Source organism: Delphinus delphis, chromosome 21 (genome assembly GCF_949987515.2).
Source record: "Delphinus delphis chromosome 21, mDelDel1.2, whole genome shotgun sequence".
NCBI classification, from domain to species: domain Eukaryota; kingdom Metazoa; phylum Chordata; class Mammalia; order Artiodactyla; family Delphinidae; genus Delphinus; species Delphinus delphis.
Window position 1 is genome coordinate 11,930,700 of NC_082703.1, and position 17,007 is coordinate 11,947,706.

Sequence of the window (17,007 nt, forward strand, 5' to 3'; positions counted from 1 at the left end):
TGCAGTGGGTCTTCATTGCTGCACGGGTTTTCTTTAGTTGAGGCGAGCGGGGGCTACCCTTTGTTGCGATGCATGGGCTTTTCATCATGCTGTCTTGTGGAGCATGGGCTCTAGGCACGTGGGCTTCAGTGGTTGTGGCACCTGGGCTCAGTAGTTGTGGCTCGTGGGCTCTAGAGCGCAGGCTCAGTAGTTGTGACACATGGGCTTAGTTGCTCCACGGCACGTGGGATCTTTCCGGCCCAGGGCTCGAACCTGTGTCCCCTGCATTGGCAGGCAGATTCTTAACCACTGTGCCATCAGGGAAGCCCCTTGCATGCATTTTTAAATATTTTTTTTTTCTAACTGCAAAAAAAAAATTAGGATTCATAAAGGAATTGTCTTAAATATGTCTTTTTCCCTCTTGATCAGTCTTAGCAGAAGTATTTAAAAGGTTTTTTTTGCTTTTACAAAAAAATAATTTTTATCTTTTGTTCTTTTTCTCTATTATAAGTTTGCTTCCTTTCTCTTAATTAAATGAGACTTAATAATAAAGAGTGAGTTAAAAGTTATGAACTCTGGGGAATTCCCTGGTGGTCCAGTGGTTAGGACTCTGTGATTTCACTGCTAAAAAAAAGTTATGAACTCTGTAAGAGAACATGCTACTCAGCAGATTGGGAGAGGTAGCAGTTATTGAAAAACTAGATGTCATTGTTTACAAATCAATGAGTGAGACTCTTCACCAAACCAATTATTCCTCCATCTTATTTGCCTAGAAATTAAAACATACATATGTAACTTAGGTCTAAAGTTAATCAGTATATTTATCCTTCTATGTAATATAGGATGTTAGAACAGTCTTCACTCTAACCCTCTGAACTTAATATATTAGAAAATATAAAAGTAGAAAGTAAAAAGGAAATTACCAATAACCCAAGCCATAATTATTGTTTAACTTTTGTTAAATCATCTGCCACGGTTTTTTTTCCTTGCTCAATTTACTTTGTGACGCATGGTATTTCCTTCCAGTAGAAACAAGCCAGTTCTTCTTCCTGATTAAAGTGTCTCAGACTGTCTCCTCATGCATTCTTTTTAGTGAAGAGTTGTGTGACAACCCAAACTGAGTTTGAAGTTTCATGTTTACATTAAAAAGCAGTTACTGTGCATAGTTCTTATTGTGGACAGGTAGGGATGCCAAGAACCATTCCTTTCCAGGCACATTTCTAGTGAGAAAGGATTTTTTTAAACTTTGTTGATACTTTTATCATCTAATCCCTGTATCTTCAAGATTTTGTTACTTGAATAAAAGCACTTACCTCTGAACATTTTTCTTTTCTTTTCTTTTTCTATTATAGTTGCTATTCTTTTAACCTTAATTTTCTTTCATATATAAAATATCACTACTTTCTATTTAGCATTCAATGAACTAGACAATTCCAACAAGAGACAAACATCGCTTATAAAAATGTCAAGTGTGTTACAAAAACTAAATGATACAAATAGCCAAATAGCATTAAGAGTTGGAAAAGGACTTGGAACATTTACATAACAATAACAACCACTCCCACAACAAAAGCAAGCTCTCCCCCATACTCCTTGGGATGTTACCTGGATCTGTGAGAATTCTTCAGCATCTGATACCAAAGTTCATATTTTTCCATCAAAGTGAATACTCTGCCTCTTTCTGAAAGATGTTACACGTTCTTCCTAGATATTCTGATTCCTATCAAAGTTGCTGCCACATGTAATAGCATAGCCTTATATCTTTATTTTTTTTAATTGAAGTATTGTTGATCTACAGTATTGTGTACAGCAATAGTACACAGGTGTACAGCATAGTGATTCAATGTTTTTGCAGATTATATTCCATTATAGGTTATGACAAGTTAATGGGTATAATTCCCTGTGCTATACAGTATATCCTTGTTGCTTATCTATTTTATATATAGTAGTTTGTATCTGTTAATTCCATACCCCTAATTTTTCCCTTCTCCTTCCCTCCCCCTTTCCCTCTCCCCTTTGGTAACCACAAGTTTTTTTCTGTATCTGTGAGTCTGTTTCTGTTTTGTATATATATTCATTTGTATTATTTTTTATGGAAATATGACATATAAAAACTTACTTTTTAACTTTTTCTTTTAATCAAACTAATACATGGAATTATTTAAAAAGTCATAGTACTAGAGATGTATACTGGAAAACAGTTGTCCATTGTCCCACTCTCTTCTGTTCCTAGTTTTACTTCCTAGGGGCAGCCACCTTCAACTCTTATAGTTACTCTCCTGGGTATTCCCCTCCACACTTAGAGATAATATGGTTTCAATAGTATTTCTTGATTTATCAATTATAGAAATTATCCACTGATTTTTGTCTTTATGGTCAATGAGAACAAAGCGCTTCCATCCAGCCACCACCACTCCGCTACCTTCCCCCATTCTTCCAACATAAAATTTTTTGTTAGAAGTCAATGCTCACATTGTTATGATACAGATATTGTTTACTACAACTGTGGCTGTCTGTTCTCCATAGGATAATCATTGCTTTTTTTAGCCTGCTTTTCTATAAGTCTAATAATTTTTTTCTGCAAATGTACCCATAACTTGTCAGTCTTGTTTTTATTGGCTAAGACATATAAATTCCTTTTTCTTTTTGACCAGGAGAATTGTCTCTTAGAGTCTCCATTTTTCTGCTTTAGTCTAGACTGATGGCTTCCTAGAAGTTATGTGCCACTCTCATCCATCCTAAGATTACTACCCTGTTTGGAACCTTTCATTTTTTTTTTTATCCCATGTCATCTTCATTTTAGATTCATTCTCTTTCTTTTTTTTTCCCCAAAGCACATCTTATGGTGGCTTTCTACAAAAGGGTACATGTTAAATATATATGTATTTTAGCCCTTCCATACCTGCAGAGGGTATTCTCTGTAGTACTGACATTCTGTGAGCCAGGAAGAGCAAAAGAGCTAAGGATTCCATAACTTTAGTATGTTGTCTCTTTTCACCCCAGCCCTCTTTTTCCTGATGTTATTGGACTTGTGAAACTTTAGTCCTACCAGTAAGACCAGTTGGTTTCTGGTTGCACAATCCATGTCTCTTTTTATACCAATTTCATATTCAGTGGTGATTGTAGCTAAAACTATCAAAGACAACAGTATTTGATCAAAGTAAGTATCCTTTGTCTATTGATAAGATTATTATATAATTCAGTATATGATATCAGTGGTCGTATTAGAGGTTTGATCTTACCTTCTCTACATGTCACAAGATCAGTGAATTTTAGAACATTGAAATGGTTCCAATTAGGATGAACACAGACTAATTATAACTATTTTTAGAGTTATGATTACTTCTTTAACAAACTTAAGAATTAAGATTGATGTAAAAATCTGAAAATGTAAAACTCACTTAAATCATTAAAAGGTAAGTTTTTAATATACTAACATAATTCTGGTTGTACGCAGTTCCTCCTGGAACATTTAGGCCTCTGTTTGCTGTCAGTAATGGGCTGGTCAGGGTGAAGACTAGTATAATACTTGAAGAAATGTATAAAGTATAATAGGTACAGTATGGAATGGTAAAGGGAATTGGGATTATTGAAAAATAGTACATTTTTAGTGGTTAAATTTTTCTTTTGGCAGCATTCAGCTACCACTCAGTTGTGTAACTCATATTTTTTCTGTTTCTGTCATATTTTTTCTGTTATAGATTGCCACTTGATATAATATCGACTGTTAACCTAATAGTGATCTTTTGGTGGGGAAGATAAAAATACTACATTCCAATTCATATTGACTTTAATAAATGATTGAAAAGCATGGGAATTTGAAAAAATGTTTCCTGGAATAAAAATAATACAGTAGTTTTATCAGTCATCAATCATGCCTACATAATGGATCACCATGAATGAATGGTGACGAGGAGGAAGGATATTACTATAGATCTGTTAAGCACAAGTTTGTCTAAACCCTTCTGTATGTACGTTTTTCTAGCCTCAGTTGTTCACCTGTGTAGGATTGAAAATTTTCTATTGAGACTCTACAAGTTTGTTAACACACCTGAGCTAATGCTTTGCCTGCTGTCATATTTCCACTCTTACAAATTATTCAGTTTTGCATGTTTTTTTAAAGTTTATATAAATGGAATCATATTTTAATCTTTTGCAACTTGATTTGGCATTCTGTTTCATATGGTTGGGGTTCACTCATTTTCATTCATGTGTTGTATTTCCTGGTATATATACTACAGCTTATTTATCTGCTGGTTGGTGATAGACATTTCAGTTAGTTGTTCAGTGACAGTGCTGCTTGGAAGATTACTCGCCTTTAGGAATGCATGTGCAAGAGCATCTCTAGGGCAGTGGTTCTTAGAGATTTTGGTTAGAATCTGCTGTTTCCACCCTAACTTAATCAGTACCATAGATTTCCTACTGATTTGGAATACCAATAATAGCATCTTAAAAAGCATGGGGTTTTCTGGTCTTTTTCGTGACCACGGTGTTCCATTGTTTATTATTGAGTCAGTTGCACAGTTTCAAGTTGCCTATTATTCATGATCCCTTCTTTCTTATTAATAGAATCTGGATTTGAGTGGTAGTGTACCTAGCTAATTATAATTGCTGTAACTATTAAATAAATTTTAATATTTAATAGTGCCAGTTTTCCTCCTCTAATTATTTCTCAGAATTTCATTCTGTTTTTTTCTTCCATATGACCTTTAATATTATTTTTGTCAACCTCGAGATTGAATCAACTTTAAAGGCTTAATAGGGGAAGATTTTTGCATATTCAATATAATACATACTTCTGCTCAAAGATAAAGTGCATATTATGCTTTTAAGCAAAACTTTTATAACCCTCAGAGTTTTGTGTGTGTGTGTGGTTTTTTTTTTTTTTACAAGTCTTCATGTCAGCCCAGTCCATTTTTTTTTTTTTTTTTTTGCGGTACGCGGGCCTCTCACCGGCGTGGCCTCTCCCGCTGTGGAGCAGAGGCTCCGGATGCACAGGCTCAGCGGCCATGGCTCACGGGCCCAGCCGCTCTGCGGCATGTGGGATCTTCCCGGACCGGGGCACGAACCCGGGTCCCCTGCATCGGCAGGCGGACGCTCAACCACTGCGCCACCAGGGAAGCCCCAGCCCAGTCCATTTTTAAGTTTATTCTTAGGTATGTTATATTTTTTGTTGCTATGGGGAGGGAGTGAAGGGAGTTTTCACTAATAGTGAAGGAAGTCTTTTCAATTTTTAAGAGGATATACATTTACAAAGATAAAAATGAAAAGGTAATAAAGACAGAAACTGATAAATCTCCCTCCTCCCCATTTCTAAATCATCTAATGTTCCTTTCTCCACAGGCAACTATTTCTTTTGGATAATTCATGCACATTTAACCAAGCACTCTTATATTTCTATTTTTATTATGGAAAATGCAAACATACCTGAGAATAAAATACTGCCATGTGCCTGTTTTTAAGCTTCAGCAGTTACAAACTATATATGTTTTAAGCAAATTCAGATACCATATTATCTCTACCTTTGTTTCCTGTGGGTGTGTATTAAACCAACTTCATTTATTTTAAATCAACTTACTGAGAATGCAGCCTAAGGAAAAAACATGAACGATATGAATTAGGAGTTAAGATATATGAAGAATAAAGGTAGAAGTTTGAACATAGTTAACTAAAAGTCCTGTTCTGAGGAAATAGAACAATGCCACAGCAATAGTCAAAGATAAAGTTGCTGAGGATTTCATATAACTGTCAAAGATACGAAACCTTGGATACAAAAAGTCCATCAAATAGTTAGACTAGGGCTTCCCTGGTGGTGCAGTGGGTTGAGAGTCCGCCTGCCGATGCAGGGGACACGGGTTCGTGCCCCGGTCCGGGAAGATCCCACACGCCGCGGAGCGGCTGGGCCCGTGAGCCATGGCTGCTGAACCTGCGCGTTTGGAGCCTGTGCTCCGCAACGGGAGAGACCGCGGCAGTGAGAGGCCCGCGTATCGCAAAAAAGAAAAAAGAGTTAGACTAAAACATCATTATGAAAATGCAAAACACCAAAGAGAAGAATTTAAAAGCTGCCAGATAAAAAGATTGCCCATAAGTGAATGACAGGCAATTTCATTGACAAGAGCAGTGAAGGACAGTAAGTAGTGGGATAACGTTTTCAGAGTATTGAGAGAAAATAGCAGGCAGCCTAGAATTTTATACCCAGGAAAATTTAACCTGTTGTAACATGCTGTAAGCATGTCTACCAAAAAACATTTATCACTCAATTGCAGAAGATTTAAAACATTCCCTTAAAAAATTTTAAATCAAGGGAAAAAAACAATGATGCCTGCCATTATCACATATTTGACATATGTTAGAATTCCTAGCCAGCAAGATAAGGCAAGCACAAGAACTAAATGGTATAAGAAATGGAAAGGAAGAAACAACTGTAAGTCATTATTATATTGTCCTTCATTATTCATAGAGGATATAGTTGTTAATGGAGAGAAATTATTAGAATTAGTAGGCACTTAACAAGGTGGATAGTTCATATGCAGGAATCAGTTTCACTGAAAGTCGGTTTGCCTCATTGTTGAATGCATTCAATCTGATGCCAAACTGCCTGGCTTTGAATTCCAGATTCAACACTTTCTAGCTTTGTGTCCTGGGGCACATTATTTAACTTCCCTGTACTTGTTTTTCTAATTTAAAAATAAGGGTATCTCATAGGGATATAATGAGGATTAAATGGATCAGTCAATATCTAAAGCACTTAGATAACTGGTAGCTAGTAAGTGTTATAGATAAATGTTATCCTTTGCTATTTATCATCAACACCATTTAAAACATATTAGCAGTGAATAAAATGTAAATCTGAAAAATACATGACATGGTATACAGTGTAGTAATTTAAAAATTATAAAGTATCTTGGAATAAATTCTTTAAAACGTGTAAAACCCTCATGGAAAAAATTGTAAAACTTTGTTGAAAGATATTAGTGATGAATAAGTGGAGAGATATCATGTTCACAGATAGGAAGACTAATATAACAATGTCATTCCTCCTAAAATTGATCATCGGGGACTTCCCTAGTGGTCCAGTGGTAAAGAATCCACCTTCCAGTGCAGTGGGTGCGGGTTCAATCCCTGGTTGGGGAGCTAAGGTCCCCCATGCCTCGGGGCCAAAAAACCAAAACATAAAAACAGAAGCAATATTGTAAAATTGATCATCGGTAGGTTCAATGAAATTCTAATTAAAACCTAAACAAGATTCCTTATTAGACAAGCTCATTTTAAAATGTGTTTTTAAGAGCAAAAATGCTTCAGAAGAACAAGATTTGTTTTTTTTTCTTTTGGCCATGCCCTGACATATATCAAGATTTATTATGGTATGGTGTTGGTGCAGGATACACCAACCAGTAGAACAGAACAGAGTAGAACAGAACAGAGACCATAGAATTCCTGTGTATATAGAAAGTTGATTTTTCTCAGAGATGGCATTATAGATAAATAGGGAAAGGAAAAATTGTTCTAATCAATGCTAGTACAGTTTGATAGTCATAAGAAAAACTGAGCCCTACTTTCTTACCTTAGACAAAAATGAATTTCAATCAGATTAAAGACTTAAAGGCAAAACTATAAAACTTTTAGAAGAGACTATAGGAGATTATCTTAATGACCTTAGGGATAATTATTTCTTTTTTTTAATTTTTATTTTTTTATTGACGTATAGTTGATTAACAGTATTTCAGATGTGCAGCAGAGTGATTCAGTTACACATATATATCTGTTCTTTTTCAGATTCTTTTCCATTATAGGTTATTAAAAGATACTGAATGTAGTTCCCTGTGCTATATACAGTAGGGCCTTGTTGTTTATTTTATATATAGTAGTCTGTGTCTGTTAATCCCAGATTCCAAATTTATCCTTACCCCCCTTTTCCCCTTTGGTAACCATAAGTTTGTTTTCTACACCTGTGAGTCTATTTCTGTTTTGTAAATAAGTTCATTTGTATCATTTTTTAAGATTCCACATATAAATGATATTATATGATATTTGTCTTTCTCTCTCTGACTTCACTTAATATGATAATCTCTAGGTCCATCCATGTTGCTGCAAATGGCATTTACTTCATTCTTTTTTATGACTTTTTTTATGAGTAGTATTCCATTATGGTATATATTTATACCACATCTTCTTTATCCATTCATCTGTCAGTGTACGTTTAGGTTGCTTCCATGTCTTGGCTATTGTAAATAGTGCTGCTATGAACATTGGGGTACATGTACATGCGAGTTAGAGTTTTCTCCAGATATATGCCCAGTGATGGGATTGCTGGATCATATGGTAACCCTATTTTTAGTTTTTTAAGGAGCTTCCATACTGTTCTCCATAATGACCACCAATTTCATTCCCACCAGCAGTGTAGGACTGTTCCCTTTTCTCCACACCCTCTCCAGCACTTATTGTTTGTAGACTTTTTGATGATGGCCATTCTGACCAGTGTGATGTGATACCTAATTATGGTTTTGATTTGCATTTCTCTAATAATTACAATGTTGAGCATCTTTTCATGAGCCTATTAGTCATCTGTGTGTCTTCTTTGGAGAAATGTCTGTTAAGGTCTTCTGCCCATTTTTTTTTTTAACATCTTTATTGGGGTATAATTGCTTTACAATGCTGTGTTAGTTTCTGCTTTATAACAAAGTGAATCAGTTATACATATACATATGTTCCCATATCTCTTCCCTCTTGCATCTCCCTCCTGCCCATTTTTTGATTGGGTTGTTTGTTTTTTGATAATGAGCTGTGTGAATTGTTTGTATATTTTGGAAATTAATCCCTTGTCGGTCACATCATTTGCAAATATTTTCTTCCATTCAGTAGGTTGTCTTTTCTTTTTGTTTATGGTTTCCTCTGCTGTGCGAAAGTTTTTAAGATTAATTAGTTCCCATTTGTTTATTTTTGTTTCCATTACTCTAGGAGATGGATCCATAAAAATATTGCTGTGATTTTATGTCAAAGAGTGTCTTGCCTATGTTTTCCTCTAGGAGTTTTATAGTATCTGGTCTTAAATTTAGGTCTTTAATCCATTTTGAGTTTATTTTTGTAAATGGTGGTAGAAAATGTTTTAATTCATTCTTTTAAGTGTAGCTGTTTAGTTTTTCCAGCACCACTTATTGAAGAGACCATCTTTTCTCCATTGTATATTCTTGCCTCCTTTATTGTAGATTAATTGACCACAGGTGCATGGGTTTATTTCTGGGCTTTCTATACTGTTCCATTGATTTCTGTGTCTATTTTTGTGACAGTACCATACTGTTTTGATTACTGTAGCCTTGTCATAGAGCCTGAAGTTGGGGAGCAGTCCTCCAGCTTCATTCTTCCTTCTCAAGATTGTTTTGGCTATTCGGGGTCTTTTGTGTTTCCATACAAATTAAAATTTTTTTTGTTCCAGTTCTGTGAAAAATGCCATTGTTAATTTGATAGGGATTGTGTTGAATCTGTAGATTGCCTTGGGTAGTATGGTCATTTTAACAACATTGAGTCATCTAATCCAAAAACGTGGTATATCTTTCCATCTGTTTGTGTGGTCTTACAGTTTCCTTCATCAGCATCTTATAGTTTTCGGAGTACAGATCCTTTGCCTCCTTAGGTAGGTTTATTCCTAGGTGTTTTATTCTTTTTGATGTAGTGGTAAATGGAATTGTTTCCTTAATTTCTCTTTCTGATATTTCATTCATAGTGTATAGAATTACAGCAGATTTCTGTATATTAATTTTGTATCCTGAAACTTTACCGAATTCATTGATGAGCTCTAGTAGTTTTCTGGTGGTGCCTTTAGGGTTTTCTATGTATAGTAGCATGTCATTTGCAAACAGTGACAGTTTTACTTCTTCCTTTCCGATTTGGATTCCTTTTATTTCCTTTTCCTCCAGTTGCTGTGGCTAGGACTTCCAAAACTGTGCTGAATAAAAGTGGCAAGAGTGGGCATCCTTGTCTTGTTCCTGATCTTAGAGGGAGTGCTTTCAGCTTTTCACCGTTGAGTATGATGTTAGTGGTCTTTGTTTTGTTTCTGGCCACACTGTGTGGCCAAACCTGCGCCCCCTGCAGTGGAAGCGCAGATTCTTAATCACGGGAACACTGGGGAAGTCCCTGATGTTAGTGGTCTTGATGTGGTTCCTTCTTTATGTCTTCAGCTGTAGAAGATCTTTTCTGGTAGGTTCCAGTCTTTTTTTTATTGATGGTTGTTCTGCAGATAGTTGTGATTTTGGTGTGCTCATGAGAGGAGGTGAACTCACGGTCTTTTTACTCCACCATCTTGGCTACTTTTGATAATTATTTCTCAAAGTTGATCGAAAGTGAAAAAGAAAGCACCAAATATAAAGGAAAATTTCGACTACATTAAAAAATTAACTTTTTCTCTTCAAAAAGTGAAAAGGCAAGTTTAAAAAACATAGGGGAAATTATTTGCAACAAGTATAATTGGTGAAGAGTTAGTATCTCAAAGATTCCTTACAGATACATTAAATAGAATAAACAGCTTTATAGAAAAGTGGGGGACTCCCCTGGTGGTCCAGTGGTTAAGAATCTACCTTCCAACGCAGAGGAGTCGTGTGTGATTCCTGGTCAGGGAACTAAGATTCCACATGCAGCGGGTGCGGAGCAACTAAGCCCATGCACCGCAGCTACTGAGCCTACATGCCACAACTACAGAGCCCATGTGCTGTGGAGCCCGCGTGCCACAGCTAGAGAGCCTGTGCAATGCAACTGCTGAGACCATGTGCTCTGGAGCCCACATGCCACAGCTAGAGAGAAGCCCACGCGCTGCAACAAAAGATCCCACGTGCCAGCAACTAAGACCTGACTCAGCCTAAATAAATAAATAAAAGGAAGGAAATTTTTTTTTAAGTGGGAAAAAACTTAATCAGGCATTTCACAAAGGTGAAAACACAAATGACCAATAAATACACCCAGTAGAAGATCAGTCTCATAAAAAACCAGAGAAGTGCAAACTAACCACAGTGAGATATTTGCATCAGATTGACAAAAATTAAAGTTTGCAAGTATCACGTGTCAGTGAGGGTATATATACTCCTGGTGATAGTATAAAAATCCAGTATACTAAAATATTCAGAAAGTAGACAACACAAAAATTAAAGTTTTGCTATGGGAGGAAAATTGCATCAACAAAATTAAAAGACAGAAATGTTGCAACACTTATGACAGGCAAAAACTAATTTTTGTGTATATAGAGTCCTTATAAATCATTAACTGAAGACCATTTTAACAAAAAAAGCGAGAAAAGGATTGGAACAAGTGATTCACAGAAAAACAGGATGACTCAGTCTCGCTAATAATGAAAGAAATGCAAATTAAAAACACAAAGTTTTATTTTTATTTACAAAGATTAGTTTGAAAAAATACTAAAAGAAAATTTAAGAGGATATTTTTAAATTTATCTTATAAAAATGAAAATTAATTAAAACAATAATAAAGGTCAGGTTAAAACAGATGGGTTGCTAAGAGACTAAGAGAACACCACCTGAGAAGCAGCTGTAAAATCAGGATTATGACGTCACAGAAGTCAGGGCAGTATTTCAAGTCAGCGTAGTGTTTCAGGAAGAGATCGGTCACAAGTTTCAAAGATAGAGAGGCCAAGTAAGTTATGAGCCAGAAATGTACTATCTGGATGAGAGACTCACGTGGAAATCATTGGTAACAAAGATTGCTGTTTAGGTAGAGTAATGAAGGTGGAAATCACAATAGATTGAGGAGGAAGTAGGAGGTGATATAGATAAGGGCAAATCTGTCTGACCCTGGCAAGTTTTGTGTGTTTCGCTTTTTACTTCATCGGGTGAGTATGTTTAAATGCTGTAGGGCTGGATACAGAGAAGCAAAGTGGGTAGGAATGAAATTCAGAATATGGTGGAGAGATAATTGAGACAATGGGAGTATAGAAGAAAAAGCTGCAAAGTGGAAATCATAAGACCTAGTTTGGGCTTCCCTGGTGGTGCAGTGGTTGAGAATCTGCCTGCCAATGCAGGGGACACGGGTTCGAGCCCTGGTCTGGGAAGATCCCACATGCCGCGGAGCAACTAGGCCCGTGAGCCACAACTACTGAGCCTGCGCATCTGGAGCCTGTGCTCCGCAACAAGAGAGGCCGCGATAGTGAGAGACCCGCGTACCGCGATGAAGAGTGGCCCCCGCTTGCCGCAACTAGAGAAAGCCCTCGCACAGAAATGAAGACCCAACACAGCCAAAAATAAATAAATAATTTTTTTTTTTTTAAAAAAAGATTAACTTAAGACATTTTAAAAAAAGACCTAGTTTTTATTGTTCCAATTCTTTGATACTTAGTTATTTCATTTATAACAGGGGTTGGCAAACTTCTGTAAAAGGCTAGATGGTAAATATTTCAGTCTTTGTGCACCGTAGGGTCTCTGTCATATTTACTCAGCTATGCTATTCTAATAGGAAAGCAGCCATAGACAGATAGGTAAATGAATGAGTGTGGCTATAGTCTAGTAAAACTTACTACAGACACTTAAATTTGAATTTCATATAATTTTTCAAGTGACATGAAATATTATTCCTTTTTTTTTTTAAAGTCATTTAGCTGTGGGCCCTACAAAAACTAGTAATGGGCTGGATTTGACCCATAGGCTATAGTTTGCCAACCCCTGATCTATGAAGTGAAAAGTTGGACTAAAATATATTTCATTTTGACATCATATTGTCTTAATTGGGGGATTCTTTTTTTTTTAATTTTGCCTTCTTTTTTTAGCATCTTTATTGGAGTATAATTGCTTTACAATGTTGTGTTAGTTTCTGCTGTATAACAAAGTGAATCAGCTATATTCATATGTATATCCCCATATCCCCTTCCTCTTGCGTCTCCCTCACACCCACACCATCCCACCCCTCTAGGTCGTCACAAAGTACTGAGCTGATCTCCCTGTGCTGTGCAGCTGCTTCCCACTAGCTATTTTATATTTGGTAGAGTATATATGTCAGTGTTACTCTCTCATTTCATCCCAGCTTACCCTTCCCCCTCCCTGTGTCCTCAAGTCCATTCTCTACGTCTGTGTCTTTATTCCTGTCCTGCCCCTAGGTTCATAAGAACCTTTTTTTTTTTTTTAGATTCCATATATATATGTTTGCATACAGTATTTGTTTTTCTCTTTCTGACTTAAGTTCACTCTGTATGACAGACTGTAGCTCCATCCACCTCACTACAAATAGCTCAATTTCGTTTCTTTTTATGGCTGAGTAATATTCCATTGTATATATGTGCCACATCTTCTTCATTCATCTGTCAATGGACACTTAGGTTGCTTCCATGTCCTGACTATTGTAAATAGTGCTACAATGAACATTGTGGTACATGACTCTTTTTGAATTATGGTTTTCTCAGGGTATATGCCCAGTAGTGGGATTGCTGGGTCATATGGTAGTTCTATTTTTATTAACTGGGGGATTCTTGACTTAATCTCATTAAATGTGTATGTAGTTTATCATATGTATGATATGATTTAACCTTTTTTTTGTTTTTTGCGGTACGCGTGCCTCTCACTGTTGTGGCCTTTTCCGTTGCGGAGCACAGGCTCCGGATGCGCAGGCTCAGCGGCCATGGCTCACGGGCCTAGCCACTCCGCGGCATGTGGGATCTTCCCAGACCGGGGCACGAACCCGTGTCCCCTGCATCGGCAGGCGGACTCTCAACCACTGCGCCACCAGGGAAGCCCTGATTTAACCTTTTATCAGAAGTAATTCTTACTCTTAACCATTTAGAATTCTGCTGAAGAACTTAGAATTTATGTGTTTGTGACTCAGGTTTCAAGAACATTATTTATTCGTCATTTATTTATTCATCAGGAACTCTTTCCTGAGATTACTGGAAGAGGGATGATCTTTGCCATATCTGCATATCACTGTTAGAATAGTATCTTTAATATTTTATAATAGACTTATTTTTAACTTAAGTATATTTTGGGATGGAAAATAAGTAGAAAATCTGTATTATTTGGAACAAATCAAAGGTAATTGTAAAAATAAAACAGAACAGTGTCATTTGCCAGAAAATCCTGAAACTGAGTCATTGTTTTTGTTAAAAAGAGATTAGCAAACTTTTAGAGATGTTAAAGGTAAGTTAACAACAAACTGATGAATGTGGAAGTTTGAACGGGAACTGAAAAAGAAACTTTCTCATGCTTCATGTAGCTACAGTCATCTTGAGTTGCGTTATACTAGGAAACCTTTTCATAACTGATAGCAGTTGAGTCTTATTAAAGAAACTCTAGGGCTCTCTAAGTTGTTCAATTGAAACACCAAGTTCTGTAAAGTTTGGTTTTTTTTGTTTGTTTGTTTGTTTTTTTGCGGTACACGGGCCTCTCACTGTTGTGGCCTCTCCCGTTGCGGAGCACAGGCTCTGGACGCGCAGGCTCAGCAGCCATGGCTCACATGCCTAGCCGCTCCACGGCATGTGGGATCTTCCTGGACTGGGGCACGAACCCGTGTCCCCTGCATCGGCAGGCGGACTCTCAACCACTTCGCCACCAGGGAAGCCCAAGATTTTTTGATAGTAAGCGGGTAAAAGATTTTGCAGGTTTATTTAGTAATCTCTAATCCATAACCAGTGGTCTCAAGCATTCAGGTCCTTAATTTTTAATGATAGTTTTAGGAAACTCAGTACAAATATTCTTTTAAGATAAACTTTAAGAGGTTTAAGTCTTTAGACTGGCTATTTGACATAAAAGGGATTTATTCCTTTGCTGCTAACTTGCCTCTGAAGAATGTATTAGCATTCATAATGCAAGCAGAGTAATGCACTGCAAAGGAAGTTAGTGACATGTTGATTAACTGAGGTTAATTGGTTAATTGCAGATCGAGAATTAGAACCAATATCACTTGACTTCTAACCTAGTTATCTTTACAATACTGCTTCTGGACAAACTCTGTAAGTTGGGTCCACATTATAGGCTTCAGGATATCACTAACAGTTCATAGTGTGCAGTTGTTTTTTACCGGCTTCTGCAATCATGTGAGGTATGGATACTGTTAGTCTCAGAGAAGTTAGATATTTTGCCTAACAGCATAGTTAATTAATAGTAGAACCAAAATTTGAATCATTATGATCTTTTACCTAAAATTCATTCTTCATCTGTTATTTGGGTCTAAGCTTTCTCTTACAAGCTTAGACTCATTCTGTCACTCCCAGAAATTCCCAAGCCCTTTTCCTTTCCCCTTTAGTTTTTTAGTTCCTTTATACCTTTTACTTCTTGTCTTCTGCCCTTATGAGTACCTCCAGGACACTGTTAAAAGGAAGCAGAGATAGTGGTATCCTTGTTTTATTCTAAATTTAAAAGGTAGTGCATCAGACATTTACCAGTTTGCTATAAATTTTCGGCAGATACCTGTCATCAAGTTATGAATGTTTCCTTTACTAAGACTATTTTTTAAATTATAAGTGAATTTAGAATTTGATTAGGTGCTTTCTCTTCATCTGTTGTGATAGTCACTTGATTTTTTCTCCTTTAATAGGTTTATGTAGTAAATGAAGTATACCCATTTCCTGTTATTAAATTTCTCTTGCATTTCTGGGATGTACTTGGCTTATTTATGATATAGTAATATCGTTTTCATTTTTAGAATCAATTTGTAACTACTAATTTAACTTCCTTTTATTAGTAATAGGATGATGCATTATTTTAATTTCTTCTTGAATCAACTTTAGTAAATTTTTTCCTGGAATTTATTATTTTGTGTAATCTTTAAATGTATTGACTTATAGTTGTTCATAATATACGTGCTCTTAGGACCTATATGAATAGATGTTTTAGTTGTTGGGGAAGCTTTCTGTTTTTGGTTTCTTTGTTTGATCTTTAGTTCATTCATCCGTTTTGGTATCTGTTAAGGACCTACTAAGTTCAGTGTCCTGTGTATTAACTATTCTTGAAGCTTTTAGTATTGATTTTTCTCTTTACTGTCACCTAGAATAATCCAGGACCCCATAGCACAGCCACAGAATGAACTCCCTGGATTCAAACTTTGTGATTTCATTTTTATACATAGAAAAATAAATAATATATATAAATACATAGATAATGGTTATAGGACTATTGTATATATTTTGCAATATATAACATATATTTTTGCACATATATATAAAAATAAATAACATAAATAAGTGGTTCTGGGACTGTGATCTATAAGCATGAAGAAATATATAAATTTGTTACCACTTTAATGTGGCTGATTTGTTTGGACTGAAGTAAAAGGGGTATTATTCCTACCTGAAAGATTATACTTGAAAACTTGCTGGGTACAACTTACTTAATGAAGGACGTTGAATACATTGTTCCCTGAATATTCATCTTTCATCAGACGATTTTTAACATAGCTACTTTGTGGCTAAGTATTGCACTGAGGAACAAAATGAGTCGATTTCAGAAGTCTTTATTAGTAAATTCTACTAGAGAAACATTTTTTAAGGAACCATATAGCTGAAATATCACCCATCTTACTGTAGTTAAAGAAAATACTGATTGTCACAGCACGAGACTCTTCAAGTATAAAGTATATTTAACTGATGGCTGTATACCTTTGCGTGCAATAGGTATAGAACATGATGAATTGAAGAGTTTTTTGTAATAAAAGTTATTCTAAGTAAATTTTTCTCCCTTTTCCACCTTATTAAACTTCCACATGAACATGGCAGTCTTGACAAATATCTCTGGAGCTAGTATATGTTAAGGGTATTCTTGTTAGTAGGCTACACCACTAGTGTCTGTCCACATGACTGGATGAGAGAAAGGCTGATTTTCTTCTCTTTCTAGAGGTCTTGGTTGGTTCCCTGTTCTGATCCATGTTTGATTGCAAGATCACCTTTCATAAAGGGTGAAGGAGTGGGGATTGTGGGGAATAATCCTTTGTGAACCTTCACTAGAATCTTTTCCTTTGTGACCCTTATGTAGAATTTTGGCACCTCTTAATTTGGATTGTGATCTAATGCTTGAACTAAGCAGTTGATAGGTATCAGGAGGCCCAGGA